The sequence below is a fragment of the Lagenorhynchus albirostris genome, chromosome 18 (assembly GCF_949774975.1).
Source record: "Lagenorhynchus albirostris chromosome 18, mLagAlb1.1, whole genome shotgun sequence".
Classification (NCBI taxonomy): Eukaryota; Metazoa; Chordata; class Mammalia; order Artiodactyla; family Delphinidae; genus Lagenorhynchus; species Lagenorhynchus albirostris.
In genome coordinates this window covers 41,064,814-41,085,305 of record NC_083112.1, presented here as the reverse complement: position 1 = coordinate 41,085,305, position 20,492 = coordinate 41,064,814, and positions in this window count along the sequence as shown.

The window sequence follows — 20,492 nt, the reverse complement described above, 5'->3', positions numbered from 1 at the left end:
TCAGAAATAAAAGAAAAAGAAATGAGGGAAACGATAACAAAGGTCAATAAAACTAAAAGCTGGTTCTTTGCAAAGACAAACAAAATTGATAAAGCATTAGTCATACTCATCAAGAAAAAAAGGGAGAACACTCAAATCAATAGAATTAAGAAAGAAAAAGGAGAAGTAACAACTGACACTGCAGAAATACAAAAGATCATGAGAGATTACTGCAAGCAAATCTATGCCAAAAAAATGGACAACCTGGAAGAAATGGACAAATTCTTACTAATGCACAACCTTCAAAAACTGAATCAGGAAGAAATAGAAAATATGAACAGACCAATCACAAGCACTGAAATTGAAAATGTGATTAAAAATCTTCGAAAAAACAAAATCTCAGGATCTGATGTCTTCACAGGCGAATTCTATCAAACATTTAGAGAAGAGCTAACACCTATCCTTCTCACACTCTTCCAAAATATAGCAGAGGGAGGAACACTCCCAAACTCATTCTACCAGGCCACCATCACCCTGATACCAAAAGCAGACAAGGATGTCCAAAGAAAGAAAACTACAGGCCAATATCACTGATGAACATAGATGCAAAAATCCTCAACAAAATACTAGCAAACAGAATCCAACAGCACATTCACAGGATCATACTCCATGATCAAGTGGGGTTTATTCCAGGAATGCAAGGAATCTTCAATATATGCAAATTAGTCAATGTGAAACACCATATTAACAAATTGAAGGAGGAAAACCATATGGTCAACTCAATAGATGCAGAGAAGGCTTTCAACAAAATTCAACACCCATTTATGATAAAAACCCTGCAGAGAGTAGGCATAGATGGAACTTTCCTCAACATAATAAAGGCCATATATGACAAACCCACAGCCAATATCATCCTCAATGTGAAAAACTGAAAGCATTTCCACTAAGATCAGGAACAAGAGAAGGTTGGCCACTCTCACCACTCTTATTCAACATAGTTTTGGAAGTTTCAGCCAGAGCAATCACAGAAGAAAAGGAAATAAATGGAATCCAAATCAGAAAAGAAGAAGCAAAGCTGTCACTGTTTGCAGATGACATGATACTATACATAGAGAATCCTAAAGATGCTACCAGAAAACTCCTATAAGTAATCAATGAATTTGTTAAAGTAGCAGGATACAAAATTAATGCACAGAAATCATTGGCATTCCTATACACTAATGATAAAAAATCTGAAAGTGAAATCAAGAAAACTCTCCCATTTCCACTGCAACAAAAAGAATAAAATATCTAGGGATAAACCTACCTAAGGAGACAAAAGACCTGTATGCAGAAAATTATAAGACACTGATGAAAGAAATTAAAGATGATGCAAATAGATGGAGAGATATACCATGTTCTTGGATTGGAAGAATCAACATTGTGAAAATGACTCTACTACCCAAAGCAATCTATAGATTCAATGCAATCCCTATCAAACTACCACTGGCATTTTTTACAGAACTAGAACAAAAAATTTCACAATTTGTATAGAAACACAAAAGACCCTGAGTAGACAAAGTAATCTTGAGAACGAAAAATGGAGCTGTAGGAATCAGGCTCCCTGACTTCAGACTATACTACAAAGCTACAGTAATCAAGACAGTATGGTACTGTCACAAAAACAGAAATATAGATCAATGGACAGTATAGAGAGTCCAGAGATAAACTCATGCACATATTGTCACCTAATCTTTGATAAAGGGGGCAGGAATGTACAGTGGAGAAAGACAGCCTCCTCAATAAGTGGTGCTGGGCAAACTAGACAGGTACATGTAAAAGTATGAGATTAGATCACTCCCTAACACCATACACAAAAATAAGCTCAAAATGTATTAAAGATCTAAATGTAAGGCCAGAAACTATCAAACTCTTAGAGGAAAACATAGGCAGAAGACTCTATGACATAAATCACAGAAAGATCCTTTCTGACCCACCTCCTAGAGAAATGGAAATAAAAACAAAAATAAACAAATGGGACCTAATGAAACTTCAAATCTTTTGCAGAGCAAAGGAAACCATAAACAAGACCAAATGACATCCCTCAGAAGGGGAGAAAATATTTGCAAATGTACCAACTGACAAAGGATTAATCTCCAAAATTTATAAGCAGCTCATGTAGCTCAATAACAAAAAACAAACAACCCAATCCAAAAATGGGCAGAAGACCTAAGTAGACATTTCTCCAAAGAAGATATACAGACTGCCAACAAACACATGAAAGAATGCTCAACATCCATAATCATTAGAGAAATGCAAATCAAAACTACAATGAGATATCGTCTCACACCAGTCAGAATGGCCATTATCAAAAAATCTAGAAACAATAAATGCTGGAGAGTGTGTGGAGAAAAGGGAACACTCTTGCACTGCTGGTGGGAATGTGAATTGGTACAGCCACTATGGAGAACAGTATGGAGGTTCCTTAAAAAACTACAAATAGAACTACCATATGACTCAGTAATCCCACTACTGGGCATATACCCTGAGAAAACCAAAATTCAAAAAGAGACATGTACCAAAATGTTCATTGCAGCTCTATTTACAATAGCCCGGAGATGGAAACAACCTAAGTGTCCATCATCGGATGAATAGATAAAGAAGATATGGCACATATATACAATGGAATATTAGTCAGCCATAAAAATAAACGAAATTGAGCTATTTGCAATGAGGTGGATGGACCTAGGGTCTGTCATACAGAGTGAAGTAAGTCAGAAAGAGAAATACAAATACCGTATGCTAACACATATATATGCAATTTAAGAAAAAATATGTCATGAAGAACCTAGGGGTAAGACAGGAATAAAGACAGAGACCTACTAGAGAATGGGCTTAAGGATATGGGGAGGGGGAAAGGTAAGCTTTGATAAAGTTAGAGAGTGGCATGGACATATATACAGTACCAACATAAAATAGACAGCCATGGGAAGCAGCTGCATAGCACAGGGATATCAGCTCTGTGCTTTGTGACCACCTAGAGTGGTGGCATAGGTAGGGTGGGAGGGAGGGAGATGCAAGAGGGAAGAGATATGGAAACATATGTATATGTATAACTGATTCTCTTTGTTATAAAGCATAAACTAACACACTACTGTAAAGCAATTATACTCCATTAAAAATGTAAAAAAATATATGTATTAGGAATTTTAATTTGGAAATGTTAATATGTGAACTTTTAAAGTAGTAAAATATTTTGTAGTCGTATGCTTCAGATTAGAGATTCTCAAACTCTATTTTGTGTAAGTATAAACTATGTATGTTACTTTTTCAAAACTCCATGGAATCATCCCAAAAGGTTTTTATTCATGAGACTCAACAAGACATGCATTCTTATGAAGCACTCCATGTGATTCTGGTGCAAATGGTAAATCAGCTGAACAAAGAAGCACACCTAAATAAATAGTCCTAAGGAACTCGTTATGAATATTAATGACATAGGTATAAAAACTCTGCAGTAAAACAGAGAGTAGGGTATTTGCTTAAAATTTATACTAAATATAAGGGTAGTTTTGAGAAAGACATATATATTTCCTCTCTCAGAAATATATATCTATGTCAATGGTATTATAACAGTGGTGCTATTACTTTCTAAAGTGCGTGTTACTAGGAAAAAAATTTAAGAAGCATAGCCATTTGTCCTTGAAAGGAAATAAAAGAAAAGAATACATGCAGAGTTGAAGTGAACCTCCTAAATTAAGACTTATATAATGTCCATAGGCTTACTTATATGGAAAATGTACAGTAATTACCTGTGGCACTTGTTAGAAGCACAGTCTTTATCCCACCATCAATAGTTTTGATCTAGTAACTCTCTGGCCAGACAAAGGACTTGCATTTTGTAATTCCATCCTATAATGTGGTCCTCATTCAGTTGATTTTTGCAACGCACTCTGAGAACACTGTTCAGAGTAATAAGACTGCAAATGAGAAAATTATCCATAAAATACAGCTGGTTTGAATTTTACCAGAATAACATTAAGACTGCTTCCAAACCAAGATGTAATTCATTGTTTGAATGGAAAGGAGCACACCTTATACAGTCTAAGTTAACGTTCTTTTGGTTTCAAGTAATTCAAAGTCAATCAATATATTTGAACAAAAATAAGGTTTACTATAATTAAACAAGGTATCTTACAGTACCTAAGGGAGGAAAAACAGCCAGAACTTACTAGGAAATCAGGGGTTATGGTCTGAATTTCTCATTCTTTCCCTTTGGAGCTGCAAAATTTCACATCCTAATATCAGTTTCCATATTCACTTCTTATTTTTCTCTTCCTCAAAATAAGCTTTGCCTTGCTGTCTACATGAGTGAGTTGAAAAATATCCATTTGCACCTCCTGTGTTGTCAATTATTTTCTTTCTTCAAGTTTTATGCTTTTAACGATGATTTTTATTGCAGATATAATTTTAAAATATGTTTTAGCTTATATTTTGACACAATTTAAGTCAAGTGTTTCCACAATCCTTCAGCCAGGACAGTCACATTTGTTTATTAAAAAAAAATATTTATTTAGAAATAAAAATGTTCTTGACACTCCTAAATTTATGGAAAAATACAAGACAACATGGAGTCAAAGCAATAATATTGAGTAGGAATAGAGGCAAGCAACAAAATTAGAAACATGTTCTTGAGTCCTCTTATGAAGTGAAATGAGACACCACAAAGAAGGTCATATTTGAAAAGAGGTTTAAAAGGACAAGTATGGACCTTTCAAACAGAAAAAGCAGAAGAATATCTGAGGAAGAGGGGAGAAAAGATATACAGTCAAGTGGATATGAAATATAGTTTTTGAGGGGAAAGGTAAATTTAGCGTTATGGAAAAGGCATGAGGTGCAAATCAGAGAATGGCAAGAAAATTTGTTAGACAAGAAGCCAAAGAATTGATCATGAATCTATTAATACAGGGATCACAAGAATCATATATATTAGTCACCATCCTATGTTTTCACATATAGTTTCTATTTATACTTTCCTGATGTACTACAATCTTCCTCATGGTAACTCACTTCCTTATTCTTAGTCAAATATTGGATGAATGTTCTTTGAAACCAAGCTCAGGTATGTGATTCAATCTTGGTCAATTAGAGCAAAATATTTGCTAAATCACAGGGACTGGTTCAGAGATTGTACCATTACATACTTAAAGCAAATTACATTTTTTATCTGTCAATGTTTGGAAAGAGATTGGCAGCTCACTCAACTATCAGTATTCTGCCATATGTGGAAATGTCTCATTCCTAGAAAATGACAATGATTTTTGTAAAAGAAGATGTGTGCCAAAAGTAGTTATAATTTTTCTCTGCAGAAAGATAAAACGACCTTAGTCCCAAAAACTTTTTCTAAAAATTATTCCATAAATAAAATATCTTGCATACAATTATAAATAACCATGCATACAAGGAGACAACAAAATATGAGTCAAGAACAACAGGTAATAAAAAGAAAAAGCTATAAAAGGAGACCAACAAAGAATCAAAGTATCAAATTAAGTAACCAAAGACTTCAAATTATTCTGCCAATGATCAAACAGGTAAAAGAAAAATTGAGAATTTTGGCTGAGAACTGGAAATCATGGGAAAAAACACATTGAAATTATAGAACTCAAAAATAAAATAACCAGGAGATTTTTGCAAAGTGGTGTCAAAGAGTAGATTTATCCTCCTCCTGGAATGACCAAAGGAAAAAAAAAGAAAGAAGAAAAAAAAGAAAGAAAGAAAGAAGGAAAGAAATGAAGAAAGAAAGAAAGAAGGAAAGAGAGAAAAAGGGATATATTAAAATGATCTTCAAGATATGAGACAGACAATACAAAAGAGCAGTTCCTGAGAGACAGAAAACAAATGAGATGAACACAGTAATGACCTTAATTTACAGACTTAATAGATTTTCTAGGTGGATGGAAGAGAGAAGATAGTAACACCACAGTAGCTAGACTTTGCAGAGCAGGGTCAGAGAGAGAACTCTGGAGAGCTGCAGAAAATCTCCCATCTCTGAGCACTGATTAATCCCTGTATGTGAGGAAATTACACAAAGCCAAGGCAGATATTGCTTATATCACCTCTTTCTCTGTATGAATGCAATCTCAGCCAAAAAGGCACTCCTTCCACAGGCTCAAGGCACCAGCAAAAGCAGCCACTGCTACCATTGCCACATGTTCTGGGAGTGGGCACAAGCCACTGCATCTGCATACCTCGTATCAGGGGGATAACAACCAGCACATGCTGAGGAAGGAGGCACAGGTATCCATACTAAAAATGGCCCTTGCACCAAAATTATTAAACCCACATGAGCTACACAATGATGCTCACACATAAAAATAACCTTCCAAACCACAGTACTAATCATTTCTCCTAAACTTACAGAATAAGAGAATACAAGTAAAATGAAGAGCAGAGGAAACCTTACAGTTAAAAGACCAAGGAAATTCCCCTGAAAGAACAATGAAACAGACCTCTTCAGTCTAATAGATACCAAGTTCAAAAAGGAGATAATGAAAATACTGAAGGAATTTTGAAAGGCTATCAACAGAAATGCAGATTATTGTAAAAAATGAACTAGAAACTAGTAGGAGGAAGCAAGAAAAAATTGGAAAATTCATTTGCAAAGACAAAAGCTGAGCTAAAGGCAATGAAGAACAGAATGAATAATGCAGAGGAGCAAATAAGTGATCTGGAAGACAGAATAATAAAAATCACCCAATCAGAACAGCAGACAGAAATCCAAATGAAAAAACAAAAAGAAAGCTATGGGATAATATAAAATGTGCCAATATACACATAATAGGAACTCCAGAAGGAGAAGAAAGATGTGTCAAAAATGTATTTGAGAAATTATGGCTGAAAACTTCCCAAGCCTAAAGAAGGAAACAAATATCCAGGTACAGGAAACACAGAGGGTCCCAAACAATATGAACCTAAACAGACCTACATATTATAATTAAAATGGCAGGGTATATTATAATTAAACTGGCAAAACTTAAAGAGCAGATTCTACAGTCAGCAGAGAGATACAAAGAGTTAATTACAAGTGAGTCCTCCTCATAAGGCTATCAGCTGATTTCTCTACAGAAACATTGAAGGAGAGAAGAGAGTGGTGAAATATATTCAAAGTCCTGAAAGGAAAGAATCTGCAACCTAGAATACTTAGCAAGATTATCATTTGGAATAGAGAGTTAAAGAATTTCTCAGACAAGCAAAAACTAAAAGAATACAGCAATACTAAACCTATCCTAAAAGAAATATTGAAAATTCTTCTCCAAATAGGAAAGATGCAAGAAGCTATAGTAAAGAGAAAATCACAATTGGAAAGTAAATCCCTTAAGTAAGCCAGTATACAGATTAAAAAGAAAAAAATTCAGGGACTTCCCTGGTGGCGCAGTGGTTAAGAATCCCTGCCACTGCAGGGGACATGGGTTTGATCCCTTGTCTGAGAAGATCCCACATGCTGTGGAGCAACTAAGCCAGCACACCACAATTACTGAGCCCATGAGCCACAACTACTGAAGCCTGTGTGCCTATAGCCTGTGTTCCGCAACAAGAGAAGTCACCGCAATGAGAAGCCCGGGCACTGAAATGAAAAGTAACCCCCACTCGCTGCAACTAGGGAAAGCCAATGTGCAGCAACACAGACCCAATGCAGCCAAAAATTAATCAATAAATTTATTTTAAACAAGAAGAAAAAACAATATTTTTGTTAAAGCAATGCTAACTACAATGAACACCCCAAAAAGAAAATTTTGTGTGAAAGGGATGATAACTACAATGGACAGCAATAATAAATACATCTTTATGTTTATAACTTCATAAACAAAAAGATGTAAAAGAGAACATCAAAATCATAAAATGTGGGGGACGAGGGTAAGAAAATGTAGATTCCTTTTTTAGAATGTGCTTAAGCCCATATGACTATCAGTCTAAAGCAAGTAGGCATAGAAAGGGGATAACACACTTGAAAAACATGGTAACCACAAGTCAAAAAAATACAATAGATTCACAAAGACCAAAAAGAAGATTAACACAAGCATAACATAAAAGTAAATCATCAAACTACAAAAAATAAAAACAAAGAAACGAAGAAACAGAGAATCAACTAGTATGTAAGGTTTACATGGCAATAAATACTTATCAATAATTACCTTAAATGTCAATGGACTAAATGCTCCAAGCAAAAGACATGGAGAAGCAGAGTGGATTAAAAAAAACAAGAGTCTACATGCCTAAAGTTGGTGGCCTACAAGAGACCCACTTTAGGGCAAAGGACACACATAGAATTAAAATTGAGTGGATGGCAAAATATACTTAATGCAAATGAAAATGATGAGAAAGCAGGGATAGCAATACTCATATAAGACAAAGTAGACTTTAAAATAAAAGCCATAAAGAAAGATAAAGATGTAAGTAGGGTGTTAAACACCCCCACTATTATTGTGTTACTGTTGATTTCTCTTTTTATGGATGTTAGCACTTGCCTTATATATTGAGGTGCTTCTATGTTGGGTGTGTATATATTTACAGTTGTTATATCTTCTTGGATTGATCCCTTGGTCATTATGTACTGCCCTTCTTTGTCTCTTCTAACATTATTTTAAAGTCTATTTTGTCTGATATGAGTATTGCTAACCCCAGCTTTCTTTTGATTTCCATTCGCATTAAATACCTTTTCCCATCCCCTCATTTTCAATCTGTGTCCCTAGATCTGAAATGGGTCTCTTGTAGACAGCATATACACTACCTGTGATTTTGTATTTAGTCAGCCAGTCTATGTCTTTTAGGAGTATTTAATCCATTTACATTTAAGATAACTACCAGTCCGTATGTTCTTATTGCCATTTTGTTAATTGTTTTGGGGGCTTTTGTAGGTCTTTATTCTTCCTTTCCTCTTTTGTTCTGTTCTCTTGTGATTTAATAACAATCTTTTGTGTTATGTTTGGATTGCTTTTTCTTTTTTTTGTGTATATCTATTGTAGATTTTTGGTTTGCAGTTACCATGAGATTTTGATATAGTAGTCTGTATATATATATAATTTTTTAAGTTGCTGGTCTCTTAATTTCAAATGCATTTCCAATATCCTGCATTTGTACTTTCCTCTTCTCACAATTGCTTGTTTTGATATCATATGTGTGTGTGTATGGTTTCCTACATTTACCATATGTTTGCCTTTATGGATGAGCTTTCCCATTCATAATTTTCTTGCTTATATTTGTGACCTTTACTTTTCTGCTTAGAGAAGTTCCTTTAGCATTTTTTGTAAAGCTGGTTTTGTGGTGCTGAATTCTCTTAGGTTTTTCTTGTCTGTAAAATTTTTGACTTCTCCGTCAAATCTGAATGAGATTCTTGCTGGTTAGAATGTTCTTGGTTGTAGGTTTTTCCTTTTCATCACTTTAAATATATTGTGCTATTCCCTTCTGGCCTGCAGAGTTTCTGCTGAAAAATCAGCTGATAACCTTATGGGAATTCCCTTGTATGTTATTCATCGCTATTCCCTTGTTGCTTTTAATATTTTCTCTTTGTATTTAATTTTTGTCAATTTGATTCATGTGTATCTCAGAGTGTTACTCCTTGGGTTTATCCTTTATGGGACTCTGCACTTCCTAGACTTGGATGACTGTTTCCTTTGCCACATTAGGGAAGTTTTCAGCTATTACTTTCTCTGGTACTTTCAAATACTTTCTCTGGTCCTTTCTCTCTCTTCAAATACTTTCTCTGGTCCTTTCTCTCTCTTCTCATTCTGGGAACCCTATAATGAAAATATTGGTGCTTATAATGTTGTCCCAGGGGTCTCTTAAACTGTCCTAACTTCTTTTTATTATTTTTTTCTTTATTCTGTTCTGTGGCATTAATTTCCACCATTCTGTCTTCCAGCTCACTTATTCATTCTTCTGCCTCATTTATTCTGCTATTTATTCCTTCTAGTTTTTTGTTTTTTTTATTTCAGTTATTGTATGGTTCATCTCTGTGTGTTCATTCTTTATATCTTCTAGCTCTTTGTTAAATGTTGCTTGTATCTTCTTGGCCTGTGCCTCCATTCTTTTTCTGAGATCTTGGATCATCTTTACTATTATTACCCTGAACACTTCTTGGGTAGGTTGACTATCTCCACTTCACTTAGTTGTTCTTCTAGGGTTTTTCTTGTTCCACCATCTGGAACATATTCCTCTACTGTCTCATTTTGTCTAATGTTCTGTGTTTGTTGTCCCACAGGCTGCAGGATTGTAGTTCCTCTTGCTTCTGCTGTCTGCCTCCTAGTGTGTGAGGCTGGTCTAAGAGGCCTGTGCAGGCTTTCTGGTGGGAGGGACTGGTGGGTGGAGCTGGGTCTTGTCCCTCTGGTGGGCAGGGCCATGTCAAGGGGTGTGTTTAGTGGTGGCTGTGGGATCAGGAAGACTTTAAGTAGCCTCTCTGCTGATGGGTGGGATGGTGTTCCCAGCTCTGTTGGTTGTTTGGCCTGAGGCATCCCAGCAATTGACCCTACAGGCTGTTGGGTGGGGTCAGGTCTTGGTGTCAAAATGGCAGTCTCCAGGAGAGCTCACATCAATGAATATTCCCCAGTACCTATGCCACCAGTGTCCTTGTTCACACAGTGAGCCACAGCTGCCCCCAGCCTCCCCAGGAGACCCTCCAAGACCAGCAGGTATGTCTGGCCTAAGCTCCTATGAACTGCTCTTCCCCTGTGTCGTGGTGTGCATGAGATCTTCTGTGTGCCCTCCAATAGTGGAGTTTCTGTTTCCCCCAGTCCTGTGGAGTTCCTGTGATCAAGCTCCATGTCCTTCACTGCCAAATGCTATGGGGGCTCATCCTCCCAATGCCAAGCCCCCAGACTTTGGAGCCTGACATGGGGTGAAGGACTTTTACTCCAGTGGGAAGTATTATTTCCTGTGTGATATAATTATTTTCCTGTTTGTGAGTTGCCTACCTGGCAGGTAGGGGATTTAACTGTTTCACAAATGTGTCCATTCTACCATCTCATTGTGTTTTCTTCTTTGTCTTTGGATGTAGAACAACTTTTTTGGTAGGTTCCAGGTCTCTTTGTTGATGGTTGTTCAGCAGTTAGTTGTAATTTTGGTGTTTTCTTGAGAAGATTTGAACTCAAGTCCTTCTACTCTACCATCATGTCTCCCTCTCATTCCATGATTAACATTTAAATATGTGAACTTGGAGTAGGCAGATTGTTCTCCATAATGCATGTGGGCTTTGTCCAATCAGTCAAAGTTCTTAATAGAACAATAACAAAAAATAGCATCTTAAAGCAGGGAGGAATTCTCCAACAGACTCCTTTCAGACTTTATTTGGCCAGCTGAATTTAGGACAGAAACTGCACCATTGGCTCTTGTGAGTCTCAAGCCTCCTGCTTCACACTGAAGAATTTGGAGTGCTAACCTCCATAATCATGTGAGCTAATTATTTATGATAAATCTCTTTCCGTATATGTCCACATACTATTGGTTCTGTTTTGTTGTAAAACCCTGACTAATACAAATGTCTTTAAAATATACTGTGAGATAAATAAATAATTTGGAAAAATAGGTAGGATGATGACACTTCTGTTTGCTTTAGTTCTTTGGCAAAAGAACAATAAGACAATATATTGAAAGCCTAGACACTATGTAAGTGTGATTGACTTTCTTAGAATCCATGAACTGTACATTAAGAGGACCTCACTCCATTTGTAACCTAAAATAAAGCAGCTGACCTGTTTTTATAAGCCCATTGTTTTCAAGTAGCCACTGGAGTGATTAACGCATATTTACTTCTTCTCTAAGTGACTAAAGTACACTTAGAAAACCAAAAAGATTTTAAAAAATGAAATAAAAAGTTAGTAAAAAGTTAGGAAATTAGTGAGTTATTCATTATCTGACATTTTCTCCTTTGGATTTCAAAGAGCAAAGACCTGCATAATTTGCATTTTGAGTTGATAATTTGCTTATCTCAGCGATAGGCATGGAATAATGTATCATAATGAGACAGTGTTGAGTTACAGAGTATCAGACATGGTCAAGAGATCCAGCTGAAGGATTATGAAATTGTGAAGCAAAGTCAGTGTGTTCAGAAATTTTCAAATTAATGCCAAACAAAACTGACATTTTCTGGAGAAATAAGATGTTGTTTCTCAAAGGCCAATGTTCAACTTTGACTTGAGTAGATCCTTAACAGAATTATAGACTGATTATTTCCCCAGCAATCTTTAGGCATTGAGATTATTTACATTGTCACCCAGTTATTATGATCCCAGTGTAAGGCTTCATTGTCACTCATTATCAAAACATAAAGTATTACATTTTTATGTTAACAAAACCTTAATGTTTACTATCAGTAATCCAATCTTAAAATATGTCTTTTACATGCATAAGCATCTACAACTAATATAGAAAACTTACGTTTTTTATTTTTGAACAATCAGTGAAGTTTTCTGAACAATCAGTGCATTCAATTCCTTCCTCAGTATCTTCCAACTGTAATAATTTTGATAGCATAGAGTGGGCTGGTAATATGAAAATGTCTTTATAGAATTTTATTAATGACTTTGCTTAGTTACATGGAGTCGTATCATTGAATTTTATAGTCTTCACCAAAATTTAAATTTGTAATATCAGCATTGATAATATTTTTCTATAAGTCTTATTAGATTTGTCAATTTATCACTTTCTGGAAGACTCTTGTAGCTCATAAATTTAAGTAATTAGCCACATGGTTATTATTATTTTTAACAAAACAAAAGAGGTTTATTATGTATTCATGATTTGAAAATACTTCTTGACATTCTTTTTTTCTTAATTTAATTTATTTATTTTTAATCTATATATGGGTTACTGACTTTATTTGCAAAAAAGAGAGGAAGAACTATAAAAGAAAGGAGTTTGATGATATTGTTTGCAATCTCTTCTAACAAATGTTTTCTTTCCATTAAGGTTGTTACAAGGTAATATGACACACACTGAAGTCACATTTGAAAAAGGAAATAATGTAACAATGTATAATATCATCGACTTATAGTTTAAATATTAAGATGAGAATTTGGACTCAGGTTGGAAAGTTGATGTTGGAACAAGTTAAGAATTTGGGGGCTATATGGATGAAATGCATATATTTTGTATTCTGTAAGACACATGAATTTGAGAGAAGGCAGAGGTGGAAAGTTTTAGGTGAATGTGTCCCCCCAAATTTCATATTTTGAAACTTAATCCCCAATGTGATGGTATTTGGAGGTGGGGCCTTTGGGGTGATTAAGTCATGCAGGTCAAGTCTTCATGAATGAGACTACTGACCTTATAAGAAATATCCCAGACAGCTGTCTTGCACTTTCAGCCACATGAAGACACAGTGAGAAGATGAAAAGATGGCTGGTTATGAACTCACCAAACACTGAATCTGTTGGAGCCTTGATCTTGGACTTCCCAGCCTCCAGACTGTGAGAAATAAATATGTATTGTTCATAAGCCACCAAGGGTATGGTATTCTGTTATAGCAGTCTGAACTGACTAAGCATTTTTTAAAAAGCTATAACAAATTGCAATTCCCAAATAATTTGCTATCCATTGTATTGATAGTTCTTCATTGTCAAAGGCATACAAATGCTATATGACCTGCATACAAAGCAATTATTTAAGAATGACATTTATAGATAATCAGGAAATTATGTTTAAGTACTTACATTCTACAGTGAGAGCATGTTACTTATTCATAGATGATTTACTGCAATTTAATTTTATTAAAGGGAAGTTGATGGGATTTGCAGCTAAGGCATAAGACATTTTATTTTTTCCTATTTAAATTAGAAATAGCCTCCTATTACTGTGATGCTTGGAAGAAAATTCCTTTACCTTAAATATGTATTTTCCACTACTTGAATCTTTTAATTTTGCTATTTATCTAATTATTTGCATTGTACCAGTTTTTAAATGTCTATAGTATTTTCACAAAGTAAAGATTTCTATTTAAAAAGTTGTGAGATTTGCTCAACAAATAAGCAAGTATTGTTTCTTTCCATTTTGTTATTTCTTGCTAGTTAATTTCAACCAAGATATGTGATGATACTCAATAATGGATTGATACTGACCAAGACAGTTTTTTGTTTGTTTGTTTGTTCGTTTTTGCTGTACACGGGCCTCCCACTGTTGTAGCCTCTCCCTTTGTGGAGCACAGGCTCCAAACATGCAGGCTCAGCGGCCGTGGCTCACTGGCCCAGCCACTCCACTGAATGTGGGATCTTCCTGGACCGGGGCACGAACCCATGTCCCATGCATCGGCAGGCAGACTCTCAACCACTGTGCCAAGATCCCAAGACAGTTTTACTATCACTTAAGCTTTATTAAACCTTAGACAGGTTTCTTCCTGACTATAGGCCACTGATCTTCCTTTACTTAAAATCTTGTAACTGTGAATTCTTTCTTTTCTTCTTTGAGATGTAAATCTTGTACAAGCCAGACATGTTTTTCTCAAGGACCTGGGAGTCATCCTTTTGAAATTTTATCAAAGAAGATATCATCCCTATTTTCCAGCCTCTGTGGGAGCTTAGGAGTCGAACTTTAATAAGCACCAATTATCAAACTCTGATGGACTAATCACATTCACCAGCCATCTCTATAAAATCCTCCAGTACTTTTTCACTAGCTCACCCCAGCACTGAAAAACTCTGTTGCCTTTTGCTTCAAAGGAAATGAGTTCCATCTGTTACCTCTATTGTAGTAGTCTTAAACACAGTTTAATAAAATTCTTTGTTTCAACAAGTGTCCATAATAAATTTTTCTTTGGTAATTAATATGATGCAAGGCACATTTATTCACTCTTTAAAAAATTAATAATTTCAAAAATGAATAAAGTTATGCTTAACAAAAGCAAACACTGGACAAAAAATGCCCCCCCCCTTGTGTTTAGTCCCTGGGAAATATATTTTTATCTGTTTTCACTGCTCTTTCTAAACTCAACTATATTTCTTTACCAGTATGTAAATCTTGTCAATACAGTTATTAGTTTGTGGTCATTTAATTTGCAAAACCTGTGATTTAGATAAATGATAAACCATAATGTTTTTAAAAAGAAGCTCAAGAACAAATTTATTTCTGGAAAATCCAATGAGTTTTAAGTGAAGCTGAATACTTTTGGCAAAATATAAAACTATGCACATTGCATTACTAATTGATATCTTTTGACTCCTCTCTCAAAATGGTCAGTAGAATAGTCTCCCTATGTCGTAAGAGACACAGAAAATGGACTTTTCCTCTGTGGCCATGGCATGTCCTTGTCATTTCCACTTGTTCCTCTCTACTCCTCTTGATGAAATTCAAATTACCCAAACAATAGTTGATAATCAGCAAGAAGAGTTTATTCATCTCTGTGAAATTTACATGACCCCTCCTTCCAAATAACACCTTATAAATCATTTCCTTCCCCTTTACCAAGTTAGAGTGCTCTTTAAGAGCCTTCTCATGTGGGTTATTGTTGAATAAAGGCTTATGCTAATAACGCTTGACTTGATTTTAATCCACCAAAGGTATTATTGTGTCTTAAATCATTCTTGCACAATTTAATTTGTATATATTACTATATATGTATATATATATATAATGATATATATTTGTGCTATATAAATATTATAAATATTACACTATTCTGTTATGAAGATATGTATATATACATGTAACATTGAAGTGTAAAAACTTTTACCTTTGCACACATAAAGAAATGTTATAAAATAAATAATTCTCAACTATATTTCTAAGCTATTTTTTGACACACTAATCTCAAAAGGGATTCTGATCAGATAGGTTTGAAAAATGCTAAAGACTGAAGCCCAGGAACCACAGCATTGCCACATTACAGCATATGCTGAGTATGGCACGATTTGCACACCACAGGGACTTCAGCTGAAGAAAACATGTAGTCCTGACCATGAGCAGCTACATAGAACCATCCCAGGACTGAAAGGCTCCAGCACTCAACCCACCCTATCATCAGAGCAAAGCTCTGAACCAGACACTTCATAAGGATTCATCATTTATATTAGTCTATTAAAAGCTCTAATTCATTCCACTCTTATAGGAACTGTTTAATTCTTTTTGTTGTAGAATTGGCTAGCTGCTTTTATTTTTGTTTTTATTCTAGCTTAGGTTTAAAGTGTTTTGTTTCGTTTTAGCACTACATATTCTGTGAAAATATTTTGGAAAATTATATTCAAGCACTTTTGAGGGAAATGATCTTGTTATACAAGTTATAATCTTTGTTCATAAGAAATGGGAGAAAAAGAAGATATAAATAAGAATTCATAAAATGTCTTCAAATATAGGAAAATATTAAATCTGATAATTACTCAAACATACATGGGATTTGGGGTCAACTAGCAAATTTAATCACATTAAGGCAATAGCTGTAGAAAACAGCTGTTGTCTTTTCAATATTCCACTATTTTCTTCTATCTTTGAGTACTGTGTTTTCTTTTTCTTAATGCGGTCTTCTTATATCCCTTCACAGTTCTCCATGCATTCCAGATATTATACAGTTGATAATAATATATTTATGAGTTGATTAATCTTTTTCATTTTCTAAGGAAAAACCTTTATTGTTTATAGTTTTTGTCCTAAAATTTGTATATTTTAAAATAAGTAGATAATGTCTATGTGGAATTATTTAATCATTATTTAAATATATCAAATTTAATTATAAATGCTATTAGCACAATTATTCTTAACCTACTATTTTTGTTACTAAAAATAATAAGCAAAAATTCACAAATGTTATCTGTATTACAAGCTTTTCTAGAGTTCAGTCAAATAAACCTTTTTGATTTAGCTTAAATGGAGAATATTTTTCAGTGCCATAAATAATGCTTAAAATGTTCACAGTTCCACTAAGATTGCCATCGAAATAATACATAAAATAGAGTGACTTTCTTTAACAGAACACTTTCAAGTGAAAAATGATTTTAAAATGGAGTAGAGCTAGAGTAGTTATTAAAAGATCTTTAAGCAAAACCAAATAGGAAGAACTTATGCTCATGAGTGCTTTGCTGAAATCCTTTCAGTCGTATTGAAGCAAGATTGAATCTATGCTTTTCCAGTTTTGTGTGTCAGATATAACATAGCAGGAGGTGAAATGAATTCATCTTTCTGTCTTCAAGTAAACTAAAAGCAATTTTTGTCTTCCCATGTGGTCACTTGAGGTGCTTGTCATGTTCAAGCTAATGATATCAGACACCCTCAGGTTGTTTAAGTATTCATGAAGTAATTAAGTTCTCATTAACATATAAATAAAAGAAAACTGAAAACAAGTTTAGCAGGCACCTAACATCTGTTCTAATGTTTTTAAGTATTAAAATGTGACATACACAGAAGGAAAAGTGCATTCTGTTCTGGGAAGTATTTTGCATAGATTATTTATAGAAACTGTAATTAAACTGATTTGGCATATTAAAAAATGTTAACAGCAGAACATTATTTAGACAGTTTGTTGGTCTCTGTCAGTGGAATTAAAAATAGGTATGGGAAAAGTAAAATTAGGTTGTGTTTGTTTTACATTTCTGATAAAATAATACAAATAATTGAAATTTATTTCCATTCTGAAATAAGATGGTTAAAGTTCAGTCTATACAAGCATCCATCCAATTTTGCAGATGCAAGCAAAAGTCCCTTTCATTGTAAATTATAAAATGGTTTCAGTGCTTGTCCAGCACTGCCCCAGAATAATACCCCTGCTCTTCCCTCAAAAAGAAATGAATTACTCTTATCTAAGTTTCAGGAAGAAGCTGCTAACAGAAAAAACAAGAACTGCTTAGAACCAACTAGACCTAAGATGGTGGAAGATTTGACTTCCAGTAGACCTTGAGCCTCATTACGTGCTCATTGTAATGTATTAACATGCTAAGTGACACACCCAACAGCACCATGACAGTTGACAATTGCCATGATAACAACCAGAAAAGATCATACAAGTACTAAAAAGGAGAGTTTCATCAGTTCCAGGTCCAAACCACAGCCCTGTTCTCACATTGGTCATGAATATTCCTCCCATTCTTTCCAGTCCCCACCCTTTTACCTTAATGCTCCTATATATTTGGTGTCTCTGCCCAAATTGGATTGAAGAGTTGATTGGTGAAATATGTTCCCACTTCTCCATTCTTTGGTCATTGAATGAAGCTTGTGCTGTTCCAGTCTCAGCATTGGTTTTGTTATTGTCTGTGCAAATCAGATTGGAAAAGAATCTCCCTTGCCTACACAAGGAGTCTCAGCCTGGGCTAGGACCCTGTCACAAGTGCAGTTGTCCAACTTGGTAACACAAACATTTCACTTAAACCCATAAGTTTACCTTATTCATATGATTTCCTCGTTAGCGCTTTTTATATATGGATTTGTCAAATGGTATAATATAATGTATCAAAGAGCATCTTGTCTTTCATTATTAACCATTCCATTTCATGCTATTTTCCACTTATGCAAAATTCTTTCCTGCTATGTTTTATATTTTATAACTACAACTTTTGCAAACTTTTTGCTGTTTCCCAATGTTCCCAATCAAATTTGCCATTCAAATAAAATAAATTCACTTATCTTACCTGGAGTTGATAAATCTGTATGTTTAATTATAAGGACACCACAAAATAAAAATATTACACACAAAGTACAAGTGGAATTGTAAGGGTAGAAAAAGTAATTTACCTTCTACCCATATTAAATACAAATTAACAAGAGAAAAACAAACACAAGTTTATTAATATGTGTATCTCATGTATACATTGGAAAGATCCAGGTAAAAATGAGTATCTCTTAGAGGAGTTTGGGTCATGATGGTGGAATAGAAGGACCTGGGGTTCACCTCTCCCCATAAGTGCATCAAGAATACATCTACAAGTGGAACAATTTGCACAGAGCCCCTGCTGAACACTAGCAGAGGGCCTCAAACACATAAAAGGACAAGAAAATATCCCTGCATAACCAGGTAGGATGAAAGAGAGAAAAGGAAGAAAAAGAAAAGAGGAAATAGGGTGGGACCCACACCCCTGGGGGGAGCTGAAGGGGAGGAGTGGGTACCTCATCAGGGGAAACCCCCTCACTGGTGGGGAGATCAGCTGAAATAGAAGGGGAGCTTTGGGGGTTATTGGAGGAAAGTGCAGCAGCCAGTCTATGGCAGGCAGGACAGGGTGAGACTTACACTGATGGTCAGTGTCACATCCTTGCATGCCCCAGCCTGAGATGGGTGCCCACCAGTGCTGGCAGGGGCTGGGTGCTGAAACAAGGGGTATGAAGAGCCAACGCAGGCTTTACAACAACTGTTGGCTGCATGGAGACAGCCTGAAGGGACAGGGTGAGGAGCTCAGCAGGACAGAGACAGCCTGAAGAGATGGGAGTGAGGAGCTCTGCAGGTGGGAATGCTCCTGGAGGAAGTAAGGACTGCCATGGAAGTGAAGGATCATTGCTGAGTGGCATGGGAAGGGTGGGGCCACCATTGCAGCCTCTCTCCCTACATGCCAGCTTCTGCCTCCACAGGCACTGGTAGGGGTTCCTGCCAGAGCAAGTGAGAACACCCCAGTCATTGCTGCCTTATCCCACTCCCACTTGATTGAGCATTCCCTCCCCAGTTGGTTACCACCTCCTTCCAGCCCCTACCTCCATGGGCACTACAGGGGGCTCCTGCCACAGCAAGCTCACACACTCCAGTCTTTGCTGCCTTACCCCACTCTCACCTGAACAAGCCCAGATACCCCAGTCAGTCTCCGCCTCTTGCCTCTCCCACCTAAGCGAGGAAGCTTGCCCCAGTCAGTTGCTGCCCCACCCCTTACCATTGAAATGGGCCAATGCACTCCCAGTCACTGCCTTCACCCCACCTGGGCAGGCAGCAGATGACTAAGGTTGGCCCACACACAGAGATGGGACTGAAACCAAAGCTGAGACTGAAACACTGGGTGAATAAAGAAGAACAGAAATCTCTCCTTGCAGCTTAAAAAGCTGCAGACTAAGCCCACACAATTGGCTTGGTAAACCCAGCACCTGTATAACATTAGAATGGACTAGTGCTCCCACAACTGAGATAGGTCTAGATATAACAGATGTGGAATTTGTGGGCATGTACACACAGGAGTTGGGCCAAATCAGAGTCAGCTGCCCCCACAGTGCACCCGAGGGTACAGACACCTACCTAGAAATCTTGGAGGGCCTCCTGGGTAGACAGGTTTTGGCTGTGGGTCACCATTGGGGCAAGGACATGGATAGTGGAGACCACAAGGAATTTGTTGTTGTGGTGGTGGAGGTTGTTTTATTTTTTATTGTATTTTTGTAAACTTTTAATATATATTTTTCTATTTTTATTTTTTTGTTTTCTTAGTTTTTGTTTTTTTTTTGTCTTTTTCTTGTTTTTGTTTGTTTTCTTTTCTCTGCTGTTTTTTTTGATTTTGCTATTTGTTTTTGTTAGTTTTTTTCTTATTGTTTGTTTTGGTTTTTTGTTTGGTTTGTTGTTTTCTTGTTTTTCATTTGCTGTGTTGTTTTCCTTTGTT